This window comes from Cervus canadensis, chromosome X, assembly GCF_019320065.1.
Source record: "Cervus canadensis isolate Bull #8, Minnesota chromosome X, ASM1932006v1, whole genome shotgun sequence".
NCBI classification, from domain to species: domain Eukaryota; kingdom Metazoa; phylum Chordata; class Mammalia; order Artiodactyla; family Cervidae; genus Cervus; species Cervus canadensis.
Window position 1 is genome coordinate 60726173 of NC_057419.1, and position 23968 is coordinate 60750140.

The 23968-nt window shown below is 37.3% G+C and overlaps 1 long non-coding RNA gene across 1 annotated transcript; it reads left to right on the forward strand.

The window, feature by feature from the left end:
- Positions 1-5414: 5414 nt before the first annotated feature.
- Positions 5415-20848, forward strand: LOC122435902. Its single transcript, XR_006267729.1, has 3 exons — positions 5415-5644; positions 11544-11547; positions 20815-20848. It is a non-coding gene; the product is annotated as an uncharacterized LOC122435902 (long non-coding RNA).
- The last annotated feature ends 3120 nt before the right edge of the window (positions 20849-23968 follow it).

A 23968-nucleotide genomic window follows, 5' to 3' on the forward strand; every position in this document is an offset into this window, starting at 1 on the left:
AGGGTTGAACAAAAAGGTTTATCTTCTACATGAGGCCAGTTATTCAAGAGTAGGAGAGATAGCTGTTTTATCTTATGCATAATAGACAACACAGAGGGTCAAGAAAAAATGAAGAAACAAGAGTTGTTACAAATGAAATAAAAAAGATACATTTTCAGAAAAAGAGCTTACTTAAGCAGAGATAAGTGATTTACCTAGCAGAGAGCTCAAAGCAATAATCATGAATATGCTTACTAAGGTCAGGAGAGGAATGCATGAACAAAGCTGAATTTCAACAGAGACAGAGCATAAGAAAATACAAAACAGAGATTACAGAGCTAAAGAACAAAATGACTGAACTGAAAATTGCAATAGAGGATTACAATAGCAGATTAGATGTTTAATGTAAGCTTCATAATAACCACAAAACAAAAACCTATGGTAGATACACAAAAGATAAAGAGACAGGAATCTAAGCATACCACTAGAAATCATCAAACCACAAAGGAAGAGTGCAAGAGAAAAAAGAAATAAATGAATTATAAAACAGCCAGAAAATGATTGACAAAATGGTAATAAGCCCATACAATTCACTGTCTTGCCTGATATGAAAAAGTTAGTTCTTCAAGCTGAAACAAGTTGCTCAAATAATAGCATCAAAACATAAAAATATAAATATCACTGGTAAAGAAAAACATATATTCAAATATGAGATAATATGATGATAATAGTGGTACACAAATTATGTTTAAGCCAACTATAAAATTTAAAAGAAGAAAAGCTATAAGAATAAGAATAATCACAAAATTGTGTTAATGGATACATAATATCAGAAGAAGTAAATTCCAATATCAATAACAAAGTGAAGGGAGAGAGTAACAGTACAGAGTTTTATATGGAATTGTTATCACTTAAAATAGGTTGTTGTAGCTATAATAATTCTTATGCAAGTCCCTTGGTAGCCACAAAGAAAAGACCTAGAGTAGATATGAAAAAAGTAAAGAAAAAAATCAAAGTACATCACTATAAAAAACACCAGATCACAAAGGAAAATAGCAAGAGAAAGAAAGGGAAAAATAATTTTAAAAAGACAGAAAACAATGAACAAAAATGGTATACAAAGTCCTTAACTATCAATAATTACTTCAAATATATATAGATTAAACTCATCAATCAAAATATGTAGACTGGCTCAATGAATTTTAAAAATAAGATTAAAATTTAAAGAAAAAGATATACTGTTGAATAAGAGACAAATTATTATTATTATTTTTAATTGTGAAAGTATGGTAGCACATTTACAGGAGACTTGGAAAATACAGAACAAGGTTACATATAGTTTCACTATATATTACAATTATTGTTTAAGTAGATAAATTAAGATTTTTAGTTGGAGTTTCAACATCAAACTCTCAAAATACCACCTACTGGGAATGTGTGTTGATTCACAAGGAGAAGGGGCAGATTAAGACAAAGGTCAAAGACAAGGAATGTCAGTGCACATTTCCAGACTGTTGACTGTTCTGTCCTTGGGAAAGTCATGCTCTTTGTTGAAGTAACTATCAACCAAAGACAGCTTTCAGAAGTGCTGGTCTACACTTACCCAGATGGGGAAAATACAGCTTCCCAAAACTTGTCTTATTTACAATGAGGATTTCCTGAACAGCACCTGGGCCAAGGGCCAAACAGCCCTCAATGAAATCCAACAATTTTTTGTATACAAGATCAAAGAAAAAAATCAAAAGAGAAGGTCCTTATTACCTGAAAGACTCTGGGACCCATGTGGGATGTCACCTCTGAGACCTCTCAGGATTAACTTCCTTCAGTTACTTCCTGGTTAACAGTACCATTCAAGAAACAGGAATTTAGTTCTTTAACTCAGTTTTGCTGTTAAAGGAAATAGAGCAGTACAACCCACCAGACAATATCACTGTCCACTAAAATGAATCTCACTGCCTCATCCATTGGGAAAAACCCAGGACCCAACAGACACGGTCCAATAGGGAGTTCCAGTACTATCTGGACATCCAGAGATTATGTGATACTGGAAGCAGTAGAAATCAACTGATTGTTGTGTTTGGTGACTCAGCGAATAGATACAACTTTCTGAAACCTGGGTCCAAAGCAAAACATACTGTGAAGATAAGGATGGTGGATACTCAAAAAGCCCACTGGAGGGCCTGGAAACAGCCCATTGAGATTAGCTCCAAAGAACCAGAATCCATCCTGGTGTATGTCTACATGCTGGTGATCCTGGGGACTCTCGTCTATGGTCTGACCCTCAGCTGTTTTTTCAAAAGGTTATTCAGGACACAGATTATTCCTGCCAGTTCCACAGGCCAAAGATAAGTTGAACAATAACGATGAAATCGACCACAAGATCCTCTGGGAGGGCTTTACACATGAAATGGGAAATGGTGAAAAGGAAGAGGTCTTAACTGTGGAGGAAGCTGCAGAAGTACCAGAGAAACTGAATTCCAGGAGCCTCTGTACCTGGGACTTTCTAGAAGTTGCTAGCTTTTCTTTTCTTTTTTTTTAATTTTTAAGTGTTTCTTAAATGTTTTGTTTACTGTTTTGAATATATCTTTTTAAAATCATAATGAGCATTTTATAGCACTTTATTTTTTGTGGGGCTTCCCAGGGTGCACAGTGGTAAAGAACCCAAATGCCAGTTGAAGATATTCAGGTTCAATCCCTGGGTCATGAAGATCACCTGGAGGAGAAAATGTCAATCCAGTCTAGTATTTATGCCTGGGAAATCCCATGGACAGAAGAGCCTGGTGGGCTAAAGTCCATGGGGTCATAAAGAGTCGGACATGACTGAGCAACTAAACAACAACAAAAATTAATTGAATGTCTATACAGAGAAGTAGAAGTGTAGAGTAGACCTGCAAAGCTCTGTGAGCCAATTCAACATAACTAATGAATTATTAATTATTAATGCCTGGGACTCTGTGCTTCCTGGACTCAGTTGATTATTTCCTTTGCCATGTTAAGGAAGCTTTCAGCTATTATCTCTTCTAATATTTTCTCAGGTTCTTTCCTTCCCTCTTCTCCTTCTGGGACCCCAATAATTCGAATGCTTGTCTATATAATATTGTACCAGAAGTCTTTTAGGTTGTTCTCTTTGTTTTTTTTTTTTTTTTTTCTGTTCTGCAGCAGTGATTTCCACTATTCTATCCTACAGGTCACTTATCTGTTCTTCTGCCTCAGTTATTCCTACTAGGGTATTACTCATCTTTGTTTGTTTATTTAGTTTGCTCTATAGTTCTTATAGGTCATTGGTGAACATTTCTTGCATCTTCTCCATTGCCTTCCTAAGGTCCTGGATCATCTTCATTATCATTATTCTGATTTTTTTTTTTCCTGTAAGATCGCCTATCCTCACATTGTTTAGTTGTTTCTATGAGGTTTTATCTTGCCTCTTCATAACTTTGGGACTTAACTTTCTGCTTTTTCATCCTGATTAGCTTTCTGTGTGGATCACAGTAAACTGAGGAAAATTCTTAAAGAGATGGGAATACGAGAACAACTTATCTGCCTCCTGAGAAGCCTGTATGCAGGTCAATAAGTAACAGTTAGTACCAGACATGAAACAATGGACTGAACTGGTTCAAAATTGGGAAAGGAGTATATCAATGCTGTATATTATCACTCGGCATATTTAACTGTATGCAGAGTACATCATGTGAAATGTGGGGCTGGATGAAGCAGAGGCTAGGATCAAGATTGCTGGGAGAAATATTAATAACTTCAGATATGCAAATGACACCACCCTTATGGCAGAAAGTGAAGAGGAACTAAAGTGCCTCTTGATAAAGGTGAAAGAGGAGAGTGAAAAAGCTGGCTTAACACTCAACATTCATAAAACGAAGATCATGGCATCTGGTCCCATCACTTCATGGCAAATGGATGGGGAAACAATGGACACAGTAACAGACTTTATTTTCTTGGTCTCCAAAATCACTGCAAATGGTGACTGCAGTTATGAAATTAAGAGACACTTGCTCCTTAGAAGAAAAACTATGAGAAACCTAAACAGCATATTAAAAGCAGAGACATTACTTTGCCAACAAAGATCCATACAGTCAAAGCTATCATTTTGCCAGTAGTCATGTATGAATGTGAGAGTTGGACCATAAAGAAGGTTGAGCACCACAGAATTGACACTTTTGAACTGTGGTGTTGGAGAAAACTTTTTTTTTTAAGGTATTTTACTTTATTTTCTACCAATAGTTTTCTCTGAGGCATGGATATAACTATCCCAAATGTTTTACTTTATGTTTTTTTTTAAATTTGTATTGTTTAATTAATTACTTTATTCTAATTGGAGGCTAATTACTAAACAATATTGTAGTGGCTTTTGCCATACGTTGACATGAATCAGCCATGGGTGTACATGTGTTCCCCATCCTGAACCCCCCACCCACCTTCCTCCCCATCCCATCCCTCACTGTCATCACAATGCACCAGCCCTGAGCACCCTGTGTCATGCATTGAACCTGGGCTGGTGATCTGTTTCACATACAAAAATATACATGTTTCCATGCTATTCTCTCAAATCATCCCACCCTTGCCTTCTCCCACAGAGTCCAAAAGACTGTTCTTTACATCTGTGTCTCTTTTGCTGTCTCACATATAGGGTCATTGTTACCATCTTTCTAAACTCCATATATATGTATTAGTATACTGTCGCATAGAGTCAGACACGACTGAAGCGACTTAGCAGCAGCAGCAGCAGCAGCATACTGTATTGGTGTTTTACTTTCTGATTTATTTGCTCTGTATAATAGGCTCCAGTTTCATCCACTTTATTAGAACTTATTCAAATGCATACTTTTTAATGGCTGATTGATATTCCATTGTGTACATGTACCAGTTTTCTTATCCACTCATCTGCCGATGGACATCTAGGTTGCTTCCATGTTCTGGCTATTATAAACAGTGTTGCAATGAACATTGGGGTACACGTGTCTCTTTCAGTTCTGGTTTCCTCGATGTCCATGCCCAGCAGTGCGATTGCTGGGTCATATGGCAGTTCTATTTCCAGTTTTTAGGAATCTCCACACTGTTCTCCATAGTGGCTGTACTAGTTCACATTCCCACCAAAAGTTTAAGAAGGTTCCCTTTTCTCCACACCCTCTCCAGCATTTATTGTTTGTAGACTTTTCATGGCAGCCATTCTGACTGGCATGAGATGGTACCTCATTGTGGCTTAGATTTGCATTTCTCTGAGAATGAGTGATGTTGAGCATCTTTTCATGTGTTTGTTAGCCATCTATATGTCTTCTTTGGAGAAATATCTGTTCAGTTCTTTGACCCATTTTTTTGACTGGGTTGTTTATTTTTCTGGAATTGAGCTGCAGGAGCTGCTTGTATATGTTTGAGATTAATTCCTTGTCAGTTGCTTTGTTTGTTATTATTTTCTCCCATGCTGAAGACTGTCTTTTCACCTTTCTTATATTTTCCTTTGTTGTGCAAAAGCTTTTAAGTTTTATTAGGTCCCATTTGCTTATTTCTGTTTTCATTTCCATTACTCTGGAAGGTGAGTCATAAATCCTGCTGTGATTAATGCCAGAGCGTGTTTTGCCTATGTTTTCCTCTAGGAGTTTTATAGTTTCTGGTCTTACGTTTAGATCTTTAATCCATTCTGAGTTTATTTTTGGTTTTAGAAGGCATTCTGGTTTCATTTTTTTACAAGTGGTGACCAGTTTTCCCAGCACCACTTGTTAAAGAAATTGTCTTTTCTCCATTGCATAGTCTTGCCTCCTTTGTCAAAGATAAGGTGTCCATAGGTGTGTAGATTTATCTCTGGGCTTTATATTTTGTTCCATTGATCTGTATTTGTCTTTGTGCTAGTTCCATACTGTCTTGATGACTGTAGCTTTGTAGCATAGCCTGAAGTCAGGCAGGTTGACTCCTCCAGTTCCATTCTTCTTTCTCAAGATTGTTTTGGCTATTCGAGGTTTTTGTATTTCCATACAAATTGTGAAAATATTTGATCTAGTTCTCTGAAGAATACCATTGGTAGCCTGATAGGGATTGCATTGAATCTATACATTGCTTTGGGTAGTATACTCATTTTCAGTATATTGATTTTCCCAATCTATGAATGTCAGGGAATGTTTGACAGGAGGATTCCTACGTACTGTCTCTCATGAGTCCTTTGTCCCTGTTCGGGCGCCATTTGTTAGGGTCCTTTAATGGACCGGAACCTTGTGGTGCGGAGTCGACGATAAGAAAGTGAAAGAGAGAGAGAGAGAGAGAGAGACAAAAAAGACCCGGGACCTAAGCTCTGATGGAGCAAAGGTGCTTTAATGATTTTTCTATGAGTATATATAGGCTGCAGTACAAGAAACTTCTTTTGGGAATGATAGAGATCAGAAAACCAAATGTACAGCAACTGTTACCAAGGGAACAAGGGGTAATGTTAGTCACAAGGACACCATTTCCCGAATGGATTATTTGTTCCTAAGAATATCAGAAATGTGGAATGTTTGCCTTCTTTTCAGGTCTGTCTTGGAAGTGTAGTCATCCTCTTTAACACACTGAACAGTGAGATTCAACAGTTGCTAAGCTGCACTTCTTTTTCAAGGACAAGGTCAAATATATTTGGATGTGAGCAACATTTCATTTGTCAAGTTGTTCTACATCACGTTTTTAATAATTTCACTTAGGAAAAAATATTTGAGTGGTTACTCCTAATCCTTTGCCCCAAATAACACAAACCACAGCCAAATACCAGTCCCAAACAGATTTCTGAATGATTTTTTTTTTTAAGACGGAAATATTTCCTAAGAATGTTTTCATCATTATCGCTTTCCTTTCTTTTTATAACTATTGTTAATATAGCCTTATTTGTTTTATAGTTTTTAAACTTACCACAAAGAGATGTTTTGACAAAAGCAAAAAACAAACAAACAAAAAAAGAAGTTTTAAAACATTATAGGACACTTCCTTTCCTTTGCCCATTTGATATCAAGACGGGTTAACTAATCAATAGAAATCTAAGAAACTAATCTTACAGGGAAAAGATATGCTTCTATTTCTCCAGATGGATCCAACGAGCTCACATGACTTTCTGTTCAGAAGATTCAACCTAAGGGGGCCCCCAGCATTCAGACTAGAGATGAAACAGCAAAAAACCCAGGAAGAAAGAATTCCAATATAAGCCATGGCGACATTAAAAATTTCCAAAAAACGCTGCACTTGACGTCATCGACCTTATGATCTCTCTACTTGGGGACAGATAAAAATCCTTACTAACTAAACTGAAAACCTGATTTCTCAACAGGGAATGCCTCGGAATCCTAAAAATATTTTTCTTCACTATGCTTGCTTTTGCTTCCCCCACTCAGGCTGACCTGATTGATCATACTTACTGGGCTTATATACCTAACCCCCCTTTTTTTATTGTAGGTTGTAAAATGGACAGATATAAGACCAATCATATCCACTAATGAGTCAACACATATGCCTCCTCCTTAGAACTTGGAGGGGCCCTCTCATCCTGAAGAAAAAGAAAAACTAATTAATATCATTCTAGGTTATGAAGTCCTTCCTTTATGTATGGGCCCAGCAGAATTATGTATAAACGTTAGTCGACAAACTTGGGCTTTCGTCCTGCCTCCAGAAAAGGATTTTCGGACACTACTTGGATTATTTACTGCCCTTTCTTTGTCAGTAAACCATGTTTATACTACTGAAACTTTAGAGAAAGAATTAGGGAAAGAACAAAGAACAACATGCCAAGGGTTTACTAATAAGAACTTTAAATATATTCCTGTTCACTGGGATAAATGTCATGCCAAACCAGGAAAATTAATGTTTATAGCTAATCATACAATTATCAATTGGGGACCCCATAGTATGTGGTTATTGAACTGCTCAGATGATATTAACAATACTATGTATGATTATATTACTCAAGTAACATAGAAGGTTACTAATACTACAATAGAACATTACCATGACAGAGGACTTCTTGGCTAGCTTGATGATGGAATGGCCCCCACCTCGTCCTCAAATCATCTTTGATAAACAGATTGGGCCTAAACAATGGGACATCTGAAAACTTGCTGCAAACACCGAAGAACCTGGGACTTGGACCAGACATTCCACAGGGACCAATCATAGCTATAGCAATTATTTCTTTCGCTATAATCAATCATATTTTATACAAGCCTATGTTCCATTTCCTTTTGTTATAGCTATAGGAAACTTACAATTCAATAAGACTATACGTTTTGTAACTTGCATAAATTGCAGATTATATACTTGTCTTAACTCCTCTATTTCCTTAAGGTATGTTTCTCTTTTAATTCTTCAATCTCGACTTAGTCTATGGTTACCAATAAATCTCCAACGGCCCTGGGAAGAAGGTCCCATGGCTGGACTTGCTTCCCGGTTGCTTACTAAATTGCTCTAGCGATGTAAACGATTCATTGGATGGCTGATCTTTGGCATTATAGGATTAATAACTATTTGCACCATTGCTGTCATCACTAGTGTTACTTTACAAACCTCAATTCAAACACATAATTCTATCCAAAATTGGACTAAAAATGCTCATACTATGTGGGCCACTCAGTCTCAAATAGATGAGGATATTCAAAAAGAAATACAGGAACTGAAAACAGCCATCAAATGGGTTGGAGATCAATTAACAGATGTGCAAAAACAGGTGATGCTAAAATGTGACTGGAATTCTACTCAATTTTGTGTTACTCCTGTTCATTTTAATAATAGTGCCTACAACTGGGAACAAATCAAGTTTCATTTACAAAACATACATGATAATGCCTTTCTGAATGTACAGTTATTACAAAAAAGAAATATGTAAAACCTTTTCTAATAATCTGCCATCTGCCACTAGTATGGGAACTTTAGCTATACAATTGGCTAATCAATTATCTGGGCTAGACCCACATAGATGGTTTCAAAGCCTTACTCATAGCATTGGGTCTAGAACTATAATTTTGGTGATTGTCTTAACAATTATATTTGTTGTCTACTGTTGCCTTCATGCAAAGATTGTCAAAACTAAACAAACTCTGATGGTCAGAACTCTTCTTACAAATATTATAAATAAATAAGGGGGAATTGTCAGGGAATGTTTGACGGGAGGATTCCTACATGCTGTCTCTCATGAGTCCTTTGTCCCTCTTCAAGTGGAACAGCACGCTGCTCCCAGGGACTGAGGTCATTGTGTGAGGCAAGCATGAGTCTCCTTTAGTAAACATTCTCCTTAGGACAAAACAGCTTAATCTCCTTCCCCTTACTTGAGATATAGATTGTCTCCTGACCTTGTGACTAACATTACCCCTTGTTCCCTTGGTAACAGTTGCTGTACATTTGGTTTTCTGATCTCTATCATTCCCAAAAGAAGTTTCTTGTACTGCAGCCTATATATACTCATAGAAAAATCATTAAAGCACCTTTGCTCCATCAGAGCTTAGGTCCCCGGGTCTTTTTGTCTCTCTCTCTCTCTCTTTCTCTCTTTCACTTTCTTATCGTCGACTCCGCACCACAAAGTTTCTGGTCCATTAAGACCTCCAACAATGAAACATGGTATATTTTCTATTTGTGTTCCATCTTCTATTTTTCATCAAGGTGTTTATAGTTTTGACTATTAATAAGGCTTTTTTTTTTCTCTTGGTAGCTTTTCTAAGTATTTTATCTTTTCGGTTTCAATGGTGAATGGGAATTTTTCCTTATTTATCTGTTTTCTCATGTGTTAGTTGTATAGTGATCAAGGGGCTTCTGTCATGCTGATTTATACCGTGAAAAATTTACTAATATTCATTTGATTAGTCTACATAATTTTTCTGGTGGGTTTTTTAGGGTTTTCTATGTGCAGGATCATGTCAACTGCAAACATAAGAGTTTTTACTTTCTTCTTCCCAATCTGGATTCTTTTAATTCATTTTCTTTCAGATAGCTGTGGCTAAAACGTTCAAAAGTATGTTGAAATAGTAGTTAGTGGGAGTGGCACCTGTCTTGTTCCTGATTTAGGGAGAAATGCTTTTCAAATTTTTCAACATTGAGGGATAATGTTTGCTGTGGGTTTTCATATTGAACTTTATTATGTTGCGGGTATGTTTTTCATGCCTGGTTCTTTCTGGAGAGTTTTTATTCATAATGGATGTTCGCATTTTCCGAAGGCTTCTCGTGCATCGTATTGAGATTAATCATATGGTTTTTATCTTTTCAATTTGTTAATATGTGGTGTATCACATTGATTGGAATTTGCAAATATTGAATAATCCTTGTGTTTCTCTGGGATGAAGCCCCACGTTGGTCATGATGTATGATCTTTTTAATAATGTGTTAGATTATGTGCTAAATTTTGTTAAGCTGATTTTTGCATCTATGTCATAGTGATACTTGGCCTGTTATTTTCTTTTCTTTCTATTTTTTTTTCTTTGTCTTTATCTTCGTTTTTTTTTTTTTTTTTTTTTGTGGCATCTTTGTCTGGTTTTGGTATTAGGGTAATGGTGGCCTCATAGAATGAGTTTGGAAGTTTACCTTCCTCTAAACTTTTATGGAAGAGTTTGAGTAGGATAGGTGTTAGCTCTTCTCTAAATTTTTTGTAGAATTCAGTTGTGAAGCCATCTGGTCCTGGGCTTTTGTTTGCTGGAAGATTTCTGATTACAGTTTCAATTCCCATGCTTGTGATGGGTCTGTTAAGATTTTCTATTTCTTCCTGGTTCAGTTTTGAAAACACATACATTTCTAACAATTTGTCAGTTTCTTCCAAGTTGTCCATTTTATTGGCATATAGTTGCTGATAGTAGTCTCTTATGATCCTTTGTATTTCAGTGTGGTCTGTTGTGATTTCTCCATTTTCATTTCTAATTTTATTGATTTGAATCTTCTCCCGTTTTTTCTTGATCAGTCTGGCATATGGTTTGTCTATTTTGTTTATCTTCTTAAAGAACCAGCTTTTAGCTTTGTTGATTTTTGCTGTGGGCTCCTTTGTATCTTTTTTTCATTTTCTTTTGACCCATTTTTTATGATTTATTTCCTCCTATTAACCCTGGGGTTCTTCATTTATTTCTTTTTCTAGTTGCTTTAGAGTTAGGTTATTTATTTGATTTTTCTCTTGTTTATTGAGGTAAGCTTGTATTACTATGAACCTTCCCCTAGCACTGCTTTTACAGTGTCCCATAGGTTTTGGATTGTTGTGTGTTCATTTTCATTTGTTTCTATGCATATTTTGGTTTCTTTTTTGATTTCTTCTGTGATTTGATGGTTTTTCGGAAGTGTGTTGCTTAGCATCCATATGTTCTTAATTTTAATAGTTTTTTTTCCCCCATAGTTGACATCTAATCTTACTGCATTGTGATCAGAAAAGATGCTTAAGACAATTTCATTTAGATTTATGGCCCAGGATGTGATCTATCCTAGAGAAGATTCTGTGTGCACTTGAGAAAAAAGTGGAATTCATTGTTTTGGGGTGAAATCCTATAGATATCAATTAGGTCTAACGGGTCCATTGTATCATTTAAAGTTTGTGTTTCCTTACTAATTTTCTGTTTAGTTGATCTATCCATAGGTGTGAGTGGGGTATTAAAGTCTCCCACTATTATTGGGTTATTGTTAATTTTCCCTTTTGTACTTGTTATCATTTGCCTTTCATATCGCAGTGCTCCTATGTTGGGTGCATATATATTTATAATTGTTATATCTTCTTCTTGGATTGATGTTTTGGTCATTATGCAGTGTCCATCTTTGTCTCTTTTCCTGGCCTTTATTTCAAAATCTATTTTATCTGATACGAGTATTGCTACTCCTGCTTTGTTTTGGTCTCTATTTGCGTGAAATATCTTTTTCCAGCCCTTCAATATCAGTCTGTATGTGTCCCTTGTTTTGAGGTGGCTTTCTTGTAGACAGAATATATAGGGTTCTTGTTTTTGTATGCATTCAACCAGTCTTTGTCTTTTGGTTGGGGCATTCAATTCATTTACATTTAAGGTAACTATTGATAAGTATGATCCCGTCGCCATTTACTTTGTTGTTTTGAGTTTGAGTTTATACACCCTTTCTGTGTTTCCTGTCTAGAGAAGATCCTTTAGCATTTGTTGAAGGGCTGGTTTGGTGGCGCTGAATTCTCTGAGCTTTTGCTTGTCTGTAAAGCTTTTGATTTCTCCTTCATATTTGAATGAGATCCTTGCTGGGTACAGTAATCTGGGTTGTAATTTTTTCTCTTTCATCACTTTATGTCCAGCCATTCCCTTCTGGCCTGATGAGTTTCTATTGAAAGATTAGCTGTTATCCTTATGGGAATCCCCTTGTGAGTTATTTTTTTGTTTTTCCCTTGTTGATTTTAATATTTGTTCTTTGTATTTGATCTTTGTTAATTTGATTAATATGTGTCTTGGGGTGTTTTGCCTTGGGTTTATCCTGTTTGGGACTCTCTGGGTTTTTTGTACTTGGGTACTTATTTCCTTCCCCATTTTAGGAAAGTTTTCAACTATTATCTCCTCAAGTATTTTCTCATGGCCTTTCTTTTTGTCTTCTTCTTCTGGGACTCCTATGAATCGAATGTTGGGGCATTTGACATTGTCCCAGAAGTCTCTGAGGTTTTCCTCTTTTTCTTTTTTCCTCTCTGTTTCATTTATTTCTACCATTCTATCTTCTACCTCACTTATCCTAACTTCTGCTTCCGTTATTCTACTGTTGGTTCCCTCCAGAGTGTTTTTTATTGCAGTTATTGCATTATTTATTATTGATGGACTCTTTTATTTCTTCTAGGTCCTTCTTAAACTTTCTTGCATCTTCTCAATCCTTGTTTCCAGAATATTTATCTGAAACTCCATTTTGTTTTCAAGATTTTGGATCATTTTTTACTACCTTTCTTCTGAATTATTTTTCAGGTAGACTCACTATCTCTTCCTCTTTGGTTTGCTGGGCATTTATCATGTTCCTTTACCTGCTGCATATTTCTCTGCCTTTTCGTCTAGTTTAGATTGCTGTGTTTGGGGTGGCCTTTCTGTATGCTGGAAGATTGTGGTTCCTCTTTATTGTGGAGGTTCCTCCCTGTGGGTAGGGCTGGATGAGTAACTTTTCAAGGTTTCCTGGTTAGGGAAACTTGTGTCAGTGTTCTGGTGGGTTGAGCTCGATCTCTTCTCTCTGGAGTGCAATGAAGTGTCCAGTAGTGAGTTTTGAGGTGTCTGTGGCTTTGGTGTGACCTTTGGCCACCTGAATTTTAATACTTAGGGCTATGTTCCTGCGTTGTTGGAGAATTACCTTGGTATGTCTTGCTCTGAAACTTGTTGGCTCTTGGGTGGATCTTGATTTCAGTGTAAGTATCGTGGTTTTTGGATGAGCTCTTGTCCAATAATGTTCCCTGGAGTCAGGACTTTTCTTGAGTTCTCAAATTTTGGATTTAAGCCTCCTGCCTTTGGTTTTCCATCTTATTCTTACAGTAGCCTCAAGACTTCTCCATCCATACTGCACTTCTAGGTTAGCGGAGAAAAGATTCTCTACAGTGAGGGACACCCAGAGAGGTTCGCAGAATAACATGGAGAAGAGAAGTGGGAGGAAGGAGATAGAGGTGACCAGGAGGAGAATAGGGGGAATCAAAAGGATTGAATCAGATCTAGCCAGTACTCAGTTCCATAAGTATATAGCCCAGAATACCCAAAGAGGTTCACAGAGTTGGGTAGAGAAGAGAAGGGGGAGGGAAGAGATAGACGTGACCTAGGGGAGAAAAAGGAGAGTCAAAAGGGGGACAGGGTAATCAAGCCAGTAATCACACTCCTAAGTAAAAATGGGTACTGAATATTGGATGCTTAAAGGTATTAAATTGATTTTAAAAAAAATACCAAAAAGCAAAGATTAAAAATCTAGAGTAGAAGTTATACTCTCAAAAATAAAATATTTAAAAAATCACAAAAATTATAAAAATTATATATGTAAATTAATTTTAAAATAGGATATTTTTGCAAGGTAATGGTTATAAAAATGAAAATTAAAGGAGTGATAAAGAATTTAAAAATTAAATAAATTTTTAAAAATTAAATGATATTAGTAAATTGTATTTAGGAATTTGTCTGGAACTGTTGAGGGCAGTGTAGGGTCAGTCCAGTTTCAGATAGTTCCTTGTTCCAGCCTTTACTTCTCAAGGTTTATAGGCCCCTTCCAATATATTCAGTGCTAACTAGAGGGTTTTAATCTGTTGCACCTGTCACTTCCAAAGCAGTTCCCTCTTTGTTTATTTTGGTTTCTTCTGTTTGCAAGTCTCTTCAGTGTCTAATTCCCGCCCTGACACAAGGGGGCAAAAGTGGTCACTTATTTAGGCTCACTTGTTCAGTTGTGCTGTGGGGAGGGAGGAACTCTGCAAACAAATATCACTGGCGTTTGTGGGGAATGTTCACATTGCCTGGGCCACACTGAGTTTGTGCCCATTCACAGCATGTGTGCTTTCCTGGTTTACACTGCTCAGGTTCCAGGTTGCTCTGCAGAGGAACTGTCTAAAGCGGGCCCTGGGTTTTGTGCACTTCCCAGGTCTAAGCCACTCAGGTTCAGGTCTTGGGTAGTCCACAAGGGCACAGACTCGCTTGGGCCTGTGTTTTGTGCCCTTCCCAGGTCTGAGCAGCTCAGGTGACTAGGTGCTTGGTGAGCTTACTCTACCTGGGTGGGGGGTGCGTCTTACCACCTCCCTGGTCCCAGCCACTGGGTTTCCTGGGTGTGCAGCAGGAGTTCCGTCTCAGGTGTGCTGTTTGTCTCCTCTGGGGAGCTGATCCTTGGCTGTGGCCCTCCTGGTGGATGTCAACCATCCAGGATCCCAGGAAGACTTGGTTAGCAACTGGGAGCCTGCTCGCAGATTGGTAGAGGATGCTGTCTCTAGGGGTGAAATTGCCCCTCGCCCTCTGGCTCTGGCTGTTGCCCGCCTGCCTCTCTGTCTCTGGTGGGGGATGGGCTGGGTGCAGGCGGCTAGCTCTCCTCTGGTATTCGCTCAGTCCTTTGTTTTGTGAGTGGCCCGGCAGTGCCTTAGGTTAGAGCTTTCTGTGGGAAAGTTCGCTCTCTCTCTCTTTCTCTCTCATTTTTTTCTCTCTCTCTGGCTATCCCATGGTTTGGGTTGTTATTTCACATTAGCTCCCTCAGATTTTCCTCAGGGCATTCAGGCCTGGTCCTTACCCAAAAGAAATGCAGCCCGTGACTCCCTGTTCAGCCTCTGCTTGCTGGTGGCGGACACGAGCATCTGGGCTACTTCTCTGCTGGGAGTTGTGATTAGGTGTGTAATCTGTGTTTTTTTTTTTTTTTTTCCTCCCGGTTACATTGCCCTCTGAGATTCCAAACCTCCCCACACACCCAGCAGTTAGAGGGTTTCCTGGTGTTTAGAAACTTTTCTTCCTTCACAACTACCTCCCCAGGATGGGTCTCCATCCCTAACTCTTTTGTCCCTCTTTTTATCTTTTATATTTTGTTCTACCTCCTTTCCAAGAGAATGAGCTGCTTTTCTGGGTGCCTGATGTCCTCTGCCAGTGTTCAGAAGTTGTTTTGTGGTATTTGCTCAGCATTAAAATGATCTTTCAATGAACTTGTAGAGGAGAAAGTGGTCTCCCCATCCTATTCCTCAGTCATCTTAGGATCCCCCCTCTGGAGAAGACTCTTGAGAGTCACTTAGAGAGCAAGGAGACCAAGCCAGTCAATCTTAAAGGAAATCAACCCTGAGTATTCATTGGAAGGATGGATGCTGACACTTAAGTTCCAATACTTTGGCCACCTGATGTGAAGAGCTGACTCATTGGAAAAGATCCTGATGCTGGGAAAGATTGAAGGTGGGAGGAGAAGCGGGTGACAGAGGATGAGATGGTTAGATAGGATCACTGACTCAATGGACATGAGTTTGAGCAAGCTCCAGAAGTTGATGAAAGACAGGGAATCCTGGCGTGCTGTAGTCCATGGAGTTGCAAAGAGTCGGACATGACTGAATGACAGTACAAAAGCAATGTTGTTTTTGTCCTTGCTGCTATTGGATTGTGGTTTTTCTAGCTTCTTCTCTTTTCCTTCTGGTAGATGAGGCTAAAAGGCTTGTATAAACTTCCTAACAGGAGGGACTCATGGTACAAAAAACTGGGTATTGCTCTGGTGGACAAGGCCTTTCTCAGTAAACTTTAATTTTCTGCTTATGTGTGGAGTTGAACTCTGTCCCTGTTAGTTGTTTGGTCTGAGACAACTCAATCCTGGAGTCTATGGGCTCTATGGTAGGGTTAATGGTGACCTTCAATAGGACTTACTCCATTAGTTGCCTTTCAGGAATGCTGCTGCCAATTCCCCCATCACTGCGATTAGCCACTGTCAACCAACTCCATCACATTAGACCCGCCAGTGCTAGCAGATGGTTCTGGTTCAGTGTCCTGTGGGGTCACTTCCCCTTTTCCCTGGGTCTTGGCATGTACAAGAGTTTGTTTGTGCCTTCCAAAAGTGCAAGATGTCTCCCCACAGTCCTGTGAAAGACTTGTAATCAAATTCCACTGGCTTTGAAAATCATTTTACTTGGGGTTGCCCAGTCCTTTTGCCAGATCCCTAGTCTGGGAAATATGACATGAGTCTCAGAAACTTCACAACAATGGGAAAACTTCTTTGCTATTATTGCTATTATTACTGCCCACATTGTGGGTCACCCACCTGACAGACATGGGATTTGATTTTATCCTGTTTTCACTCCTTCTACCATCTCATTGCAACTTCTTCTGTGCCTATTAGACATGGGGTATCTTTTTTTGCTGCGTTCCAGCATCCTCTTGTTAGTTGTTCCAGCAGCTAGTTGTGATTTTGGTGCTCTCCCAACAGGAGATGAGTACATGGCCTTCTACTCTGTCATCTTGAACAAGAAAGATTGAGACTCAACTTTAGATTTAAGGACAGGTATCAGAGAAGGCAATGACAACCCACTCCAGTACTCTTGCCTGGAAAATCCCATGGATGGTGGAGCCTGGTAGGCTGCAGTCCATGGGGTTGTGAAGAGTCGGACATGACTGAATGACTTCACTTTCACTTTTCACTTTCATGCATTGGAGAAGGAAATGGCAACCCACTCCAGTGTTCTTGCCTGGAGAATCCCAGTGACGGCGGAGCCTGTTGGGCTGCCGTCTATGGGGTTACACAGAGTTCAGACACGACTGAAGTGAATTAGCAGCAACAGCAGCATAGGCTGGAAGTGAGTGGGAGTAAAAAAGATATGTCATGTAAATGATAACCAAAGGAAAGTAGAGGTGGCTACATGTATATTAGACAACATTTGCTAAGAAAAATCTGTCAAAGAGAAAAAATAGGTCATTACATAATGATAAAAGGATTGATTCAAAAAGAAGATATAGCAATTATAAATATATATGCGCCCAATATAAGAACACTATATAAAGCCAACATTAACAGAATTAAAGGGAGAAATAGACAGAAATACTATAATAGTAGGAAACTCTGATACTGTACTTTCCATAATGCATAAATCATCCAGATAGAAAATGAATAAAGAAACAGCACACTCTAGTAGCAATGTAGATCAATTTCATCTAGCAGATTTACAAAGAATATTCCATCTAACAGTAGCAGAATATGCATTTCTTTCAAATACACACAAAACTTCCTCTAGGAAAGATCACAAGATTGGTCACAAAATAAGCATTAAAAATTTAACAAGGTTGAAATTATTCCAACCATATGTTTTGACCTCAGTGGATTAAACTAGAAATCAGTAACCAAAGAAAACAGGGAAAGTCACAAATATATGGAAATTGAAAAAAGCACACCTTAGGGAACCACAGACCTCCAGAATACAGAAAGCCCACTCCAGATACAGCAATCTAAACAAGATGAAAAGGCAAAGAAATACCCAACAGGTAAAGGAACATGAAAAATGCCCACCAAGTCAAACAAAAGAGGAGGAGATAGGGAATCTACCTGAAAAAGAATTTAGAATAATGATAATAAAAATGATCCAAAATCTTGAAAACAAAATGGAGTTACAGATAAATAGCCTGGAAACAAAGATTGAAAAGATTCAAGAACTGTTTAATAAAGACCAGAAGAAATAAAAAAGAGTCAATTAAAAGAATAATAAATGGCAATGAATGAGATCAAACACTTTGGAGGGACCAACGAGTAGAATACGGAGGCAGAAGATAGGTAAGTGAGGTAGAAAAATAATGGTGGAATAATGAAGAAGAGAGGAAAAAAGAAAAAAGGATCAAAAGAAATGAGGACAACCTCAGGGACCTCTGGGACAATGTGAAACGCCCCAACATCCGAATCATAGGAGTCCCAGAAGAAGAAGACAAAAGAAAGGCCATGAGAAAATACTCGAGGAGATAATAGCTGAAAACTTCCCTAAAATGGGGAAGGAAATAGCCACCCAAATCCAAGAAACCCAGAGAGTCCCAAACAGGATAAACCCAAGGCGAAACACCCCAAGACACATATTAATCAAATTAACAAAGATCAAACACAAAGCACAAATATTAAAAGCAGCAAGGGAGAAACAACAAATAACACACAAAGGGATTCCCATAAGGATAACAGCTGATCTATCAATAGAAACCCTCCAGGCCAGAAGGGAAATGGCAGGACATACTTCAAGTAATGAAAGAGAATAACCTACAACCTAGATTACTGTATCCAGCAAGGATCTCAATTCAGATATGAAGAGATTCAAGCTTACAGATAAGCAAAAAGCTGAGAGAATTTCAGCACAACACCAAACCAGCTCTCAACAAATGCTAAAGGAATCTTCTCTAGACAGAAATGCAGAAAGGTTGTTAAACGTGAAACCCAAAACAACAAAGTAAATGGCAACGGGACCACACCTATCAATAATTACCTTAAATGTAAATGGGTTGAATGCCCCAACCAAAAGACAAAGATTGGCTGATGGATACAAAAACAAGACCCCTATATATGCTGTCTACAAGAGACCCACCTCAAAGCAAGAGACACATACAGACTAAAAGTGAAGGGCTGGAAAAAAATATTTCATGCAAATGGAGACCAAAAGAAAGCAGGAGTCGCAATACTCATATCAGATAAATAGACTTTCAAATAAAGGATGTGAAAAGAGACAAAGAAGGACACTACATAATGATCAAAGGATCAATCCAAGAAGAAGATATACATTTATAAAATATATATGCAACCACATAGGCACAACCGCAATATGTGAGGCAAACACTAACGAGTATGAAAGAGGAAATTAATATAACACAATAATAGTGGGAGAGTTTAATACCCCACTCACAACTATGGACAGATCAACTAAACAAAAAATTAACAAGAAAAACACAAACTTTAAATGACACAATGAACCAGCTAGACCTAATTGATATCTATAGGACATTTCACCCCAAAACAATCAACTTCACCTTTTTCTCAAGTGCACACGGAACATTCTCCAGAATAGATCACATCCTGGGCCATAAATCTAGTCTTGGAAAATTCAAAAAATTGAAATCATTCCAGTCATCTTTTCTGACCACAGTGCAGTAAGATTAGATCTCAATTACAGGAAAAAATTGTTAAAAATTCAAACATATGGAGGCTAAATAACACGCTTCTGAATAACCAACAAATCATAGAAGAAATCAAAAAAGAAATCAAAATATGTATAGAAATGAATGAAAATGAAAACACACAAAACCAAAACCTATGGGACACTTAAGCGTGCTAAGGGGAAGGTTCATAGCATTACAGGCTTACCATCAAGAAACAAGTAAAAAAACAAATAAATTAACCTAACTCTACAACCTAAAAGCAATTAGAGAAAGGAAGAAATTGAAGAAACCCCAGGGTTAGTAGAAGGAAAGAAATCTTAAAAATCAGGGCAGAAATAAATGCAAAAGAAACTAAAGAGACCATAGCAAAAATCAACAAAGCTAAAAGCTGGTTTTTTTGAAAAAATAAACAAAATTGACAAACCATTAGCAAGACTCATTAAGAAGCAAAGAGAAAAGAACCAAATTAACAAAATTAGAAATGAAAATGGAGAGATCACAACAGACAACACTGAAATACAAAGGATCATAAGAGACTACTACCAGCAGCTCTATGCCAATAAAATGGACAACTTGGATGAAATGGACAAATTCTTAGAAAAGTATTAACTTTCCAAAACTGAACCAGGAAGAAATAGATAAATCTTAACAGAACCCATCAACAAGCAGGAAATCGAACTGTCCTCAAAAAATCTTCCAGCAAACAAAGCCCAGACCAGATGGCTCACAGCTGAATTCTCCAAAAATTTAGAGAAGAGCTAACACCTATCTTACTCAAACTCTTCCAGAAAATTGCAGATGAAGGTAAGCTTCCAAACTCATTCTATGAGGCCACCATCACCCTTATTCCAAAACCAGACAAAGATGCCACAAAAAAAGAAAACTACAGACCAATATCACTGATGAACATAGATGCAAAAATCCTTAACAAAATTCTAGCAAACAGAATCCAACAACATATTAAAAAAAATCATACATCATGACCAAGTGGGCTTTATCCCAGGAATGCAAGGATTCTTTAATATCCTCAAATCAATCAATGTAATACACCACATTAACAAATTGAAAGATAAAAACCATATGATTATCTCAATAGATGCAGAGAAAGCCTTTGACAAAATTCAACACTCATTTATGATTAAAACTCTCCAAAAAGCAGGAATAGAAGGAACATACCTCAACATAATAAAAGCTATATATGACAAACCCACAGCAAGCATCAACCTCAATGGTGAAAAATTGAAAGCATTTCCCCTGAAATCAGGAACAAGACAAGGGTGCCCACTCTCACCACTACTATTCAACATAGTGTTGGAAGTTTTGGCCACAGCAATCAGAGCAGAAGAAGAAGTAAAAGGAATCCAGATAGGAAAGAAGAAGTAACTCTCACTGTTTGCAGATGACATGATCCTCTATATAGAAAACCCCTAAAGACTCTACCAGAAAAATTAACTAGAACTAATGCAATGATAAGTAAGTTGCAGGATATAAAAATTAACACACAGAAATGCCTTGCAATTCCTATATACTCATGAAAACAGAAAGAGAAATTAAGGAAACAATACCATTCACCATTGCAACAAAAAGCATAAAATACTTAGGAGTTTATCTACCTAAAGAAACAAAAGACCTATACATAGAAAAATATAAAACACTGATGAAAGAAATCAAAGAGGACACAAACAGATGGAGAAACATACCGTGTTCATGGATTGGAAGAATCAATATTGTCAAAATGGCTATTCTACCCAAAGCAATCTATAGATTCAATGCAATCCCTATCAAGCTACCAACGGTATTTTTCACAGAACTAGACCAAAGAATTTCACAATTTGTATGGAAATAAAAAAACCTCGAATAGCCAAAGTAATCTTGGAGAAGAAGAATGGGACTGGAGGAATCACTGCCACTTCAGAACTCTACTACAAGCCAACAGTTCAATCACAGTAATGGTACTGGCACAAAGACAGAAATATAGATCAATGGAACAGAATAGAAGCCAGAGATAAATCCACGAACTATGGACCCTTATCTTTGGACAAAGGAGCAAGGATATACAATGGGAAAAAAGACAACCTCTTTAACAAGTGGTGCTGGGATAACTGGTCAACCACTTGTAAAAGAATGAAACTAGAACACTTTCTAACACCATACACAAAAATAAACTCAAAATGGATTAAAGATCTAAATGTAAGACCAGAAATTATAAAACTCCTAGAGGAGAACATAGGCAAAACACTCTCCGACATAAATCACAGCAAGATCCTCTATGACCCACCTCCCAGAATATTGGAAATATAAGCAAAACTAAACAAATGGGACCTAATGAAACTTAAAACTTTTGCACTACAAAGGAAACTATAAGCAAGGTGAAAAGACAGCCCTCAGATTGGGAGAAAATAATAGCAAATGAAGCAACAGACAAAGGATTAATCTCAAAAATATACAAGCAACTCCTGCAGCTCAATTCCAGAAAAATAAATGACCCAATCAAAAAATGGGCCAAAGAACTAAACAGACATTTCTCCAAAGAAGACATACAGATGGCTAACAAACACATGAAAAGATGCTCACATCACTCATTATTAGAGAAATGCAAATCAAAAACCACAAATGAGTACATTACACGCCAGTCAGGATGGCTGCTATCCAAAAGTTATAAGCAATAAATGCTGGAGAGGGTGTGGAGAAAAGGGAACCCTCTTACACTGTTGGTGGGAATGCAAACTAGTACAGCCACTATGGAGAACAGTGTGGAGATTTCTTAAAAAACTGGAAATAAAACTGCCATATGACCCAGCAATCCCACTTCTGGGCATACACACCGAGGAAACCAGATCTGAAAGAGACACGTGCACCCCAATGTTCATCGCAGCACTGTTTATAATAGCCAGGACATGGAAGCAACCTAGATGCCCATCAGCAGATGTATGGATAAGGAAGCTGTGGTACATATACACCATGGAATATTACTCAGCCATTAAAAAGAATTCATTTGAATCAGTTCTAATGAGATGGATGAAACTGGAGCCCATTATACAGAGTGAAGTAAGCCAGAAAGATAAAGAACATTACAGCATACTAACACATATATATGGAATTTAGAAAGATGGTAATGATAACCCTATATGCAAAACAGAAAGAGAGACACAGATGTACAGAACAGACTTTTGGACTCTGTGGGAGAAGGCGAGGGTGGGATGTTTCGAGAGAACAGCATCGAAACATGTATATTATCTAGGGTGAAACAGATTACCAGCCCAGGCTGGATGCATGAGACAAGTGCTCGGGCCTGGTGCACCGGGAAGACCCAGAGGAATCGGGTGGAGAGGGAGGTGGGAGGGGGGATCAGGATTGGGAATACATGTAAATCCATGGCTGATTCATATCAATGTATGACAAACCCACTGGAAAAAAAAAATAATAATAAAAAAAAAATAAAAAAAATAAAACAGAAGACCAATTTTTCCAATAACTTGTTATATTATAAAAATTGAGATATAACTTACATGAAGTACATACATATTACATGAATAGCTCAACATACTTTTGCATATGAATATATTTTGTAACCAATATCCACAGAAAAATATGGAAATTTCCATTACTTCAGAGGGCTCCCACATACATGGGTGATCATTATAAATAATACACTCTTTAAAAACCTTTGGATCAGAGAATAAGTGAAAATATAAATTAGAAAATAGCTTAAAGACAATCAAAACCAAAAATACAACATACTGAACTTACAAGTACAGCAAAATCAGTGCTTAGAAGGCAATTTATAGTGATGAACAATTATACTGAAAATATTAATAAAGATTTCAAATTAAAACTTTATTTTATACCTCAAAAAAGTAGAAAAAAATCCCAAAGTGAAAGCTAGCAAAGGAAAGAAAACAACAATTAGAGCAGAAATAACTGAAATTAAAAATAGAAAAACAACTTTAAAAATGACAAAACTAGAAGTTAGTTTTATGAAAGATTAAAAATGACAAATATTTAGCTTCACTAAACATGAAGAAAAGCTAGAACATCAAAATAAATTAAATCACATATGAAAGAGGAGACATTACAATTGATGGATGGCACAGAAACAGAAAAGATTATGAGAGACTATTATGAAAAATATGTGTCAACAAATCAGACAACCTAGAAGAAATGGATAAATGTGTAGACTTACCACTTACCAATACCATATTATACAGAAATAGAAATTCTGAGCAGACCAATATTAAAACAGGATATTTAAATAATATGAAAAACATTCCCCAACAAAGAAAAGACCAGTACCAGACGGTTCCACTGGTGAATTCTACCAATCATTTAAACAAAATTAATGGCAATTCTTAAACGCTCCCAAAATATAGAAGATGAGGTAATACTTCCAAATTCATTTTGTGAGACCAGTATCACGATGATATCAAAACTAAAAAATATGAAATTAAAGAAACTACAAACCCAAATCCCTGAAACCATACATGCAAAACCCT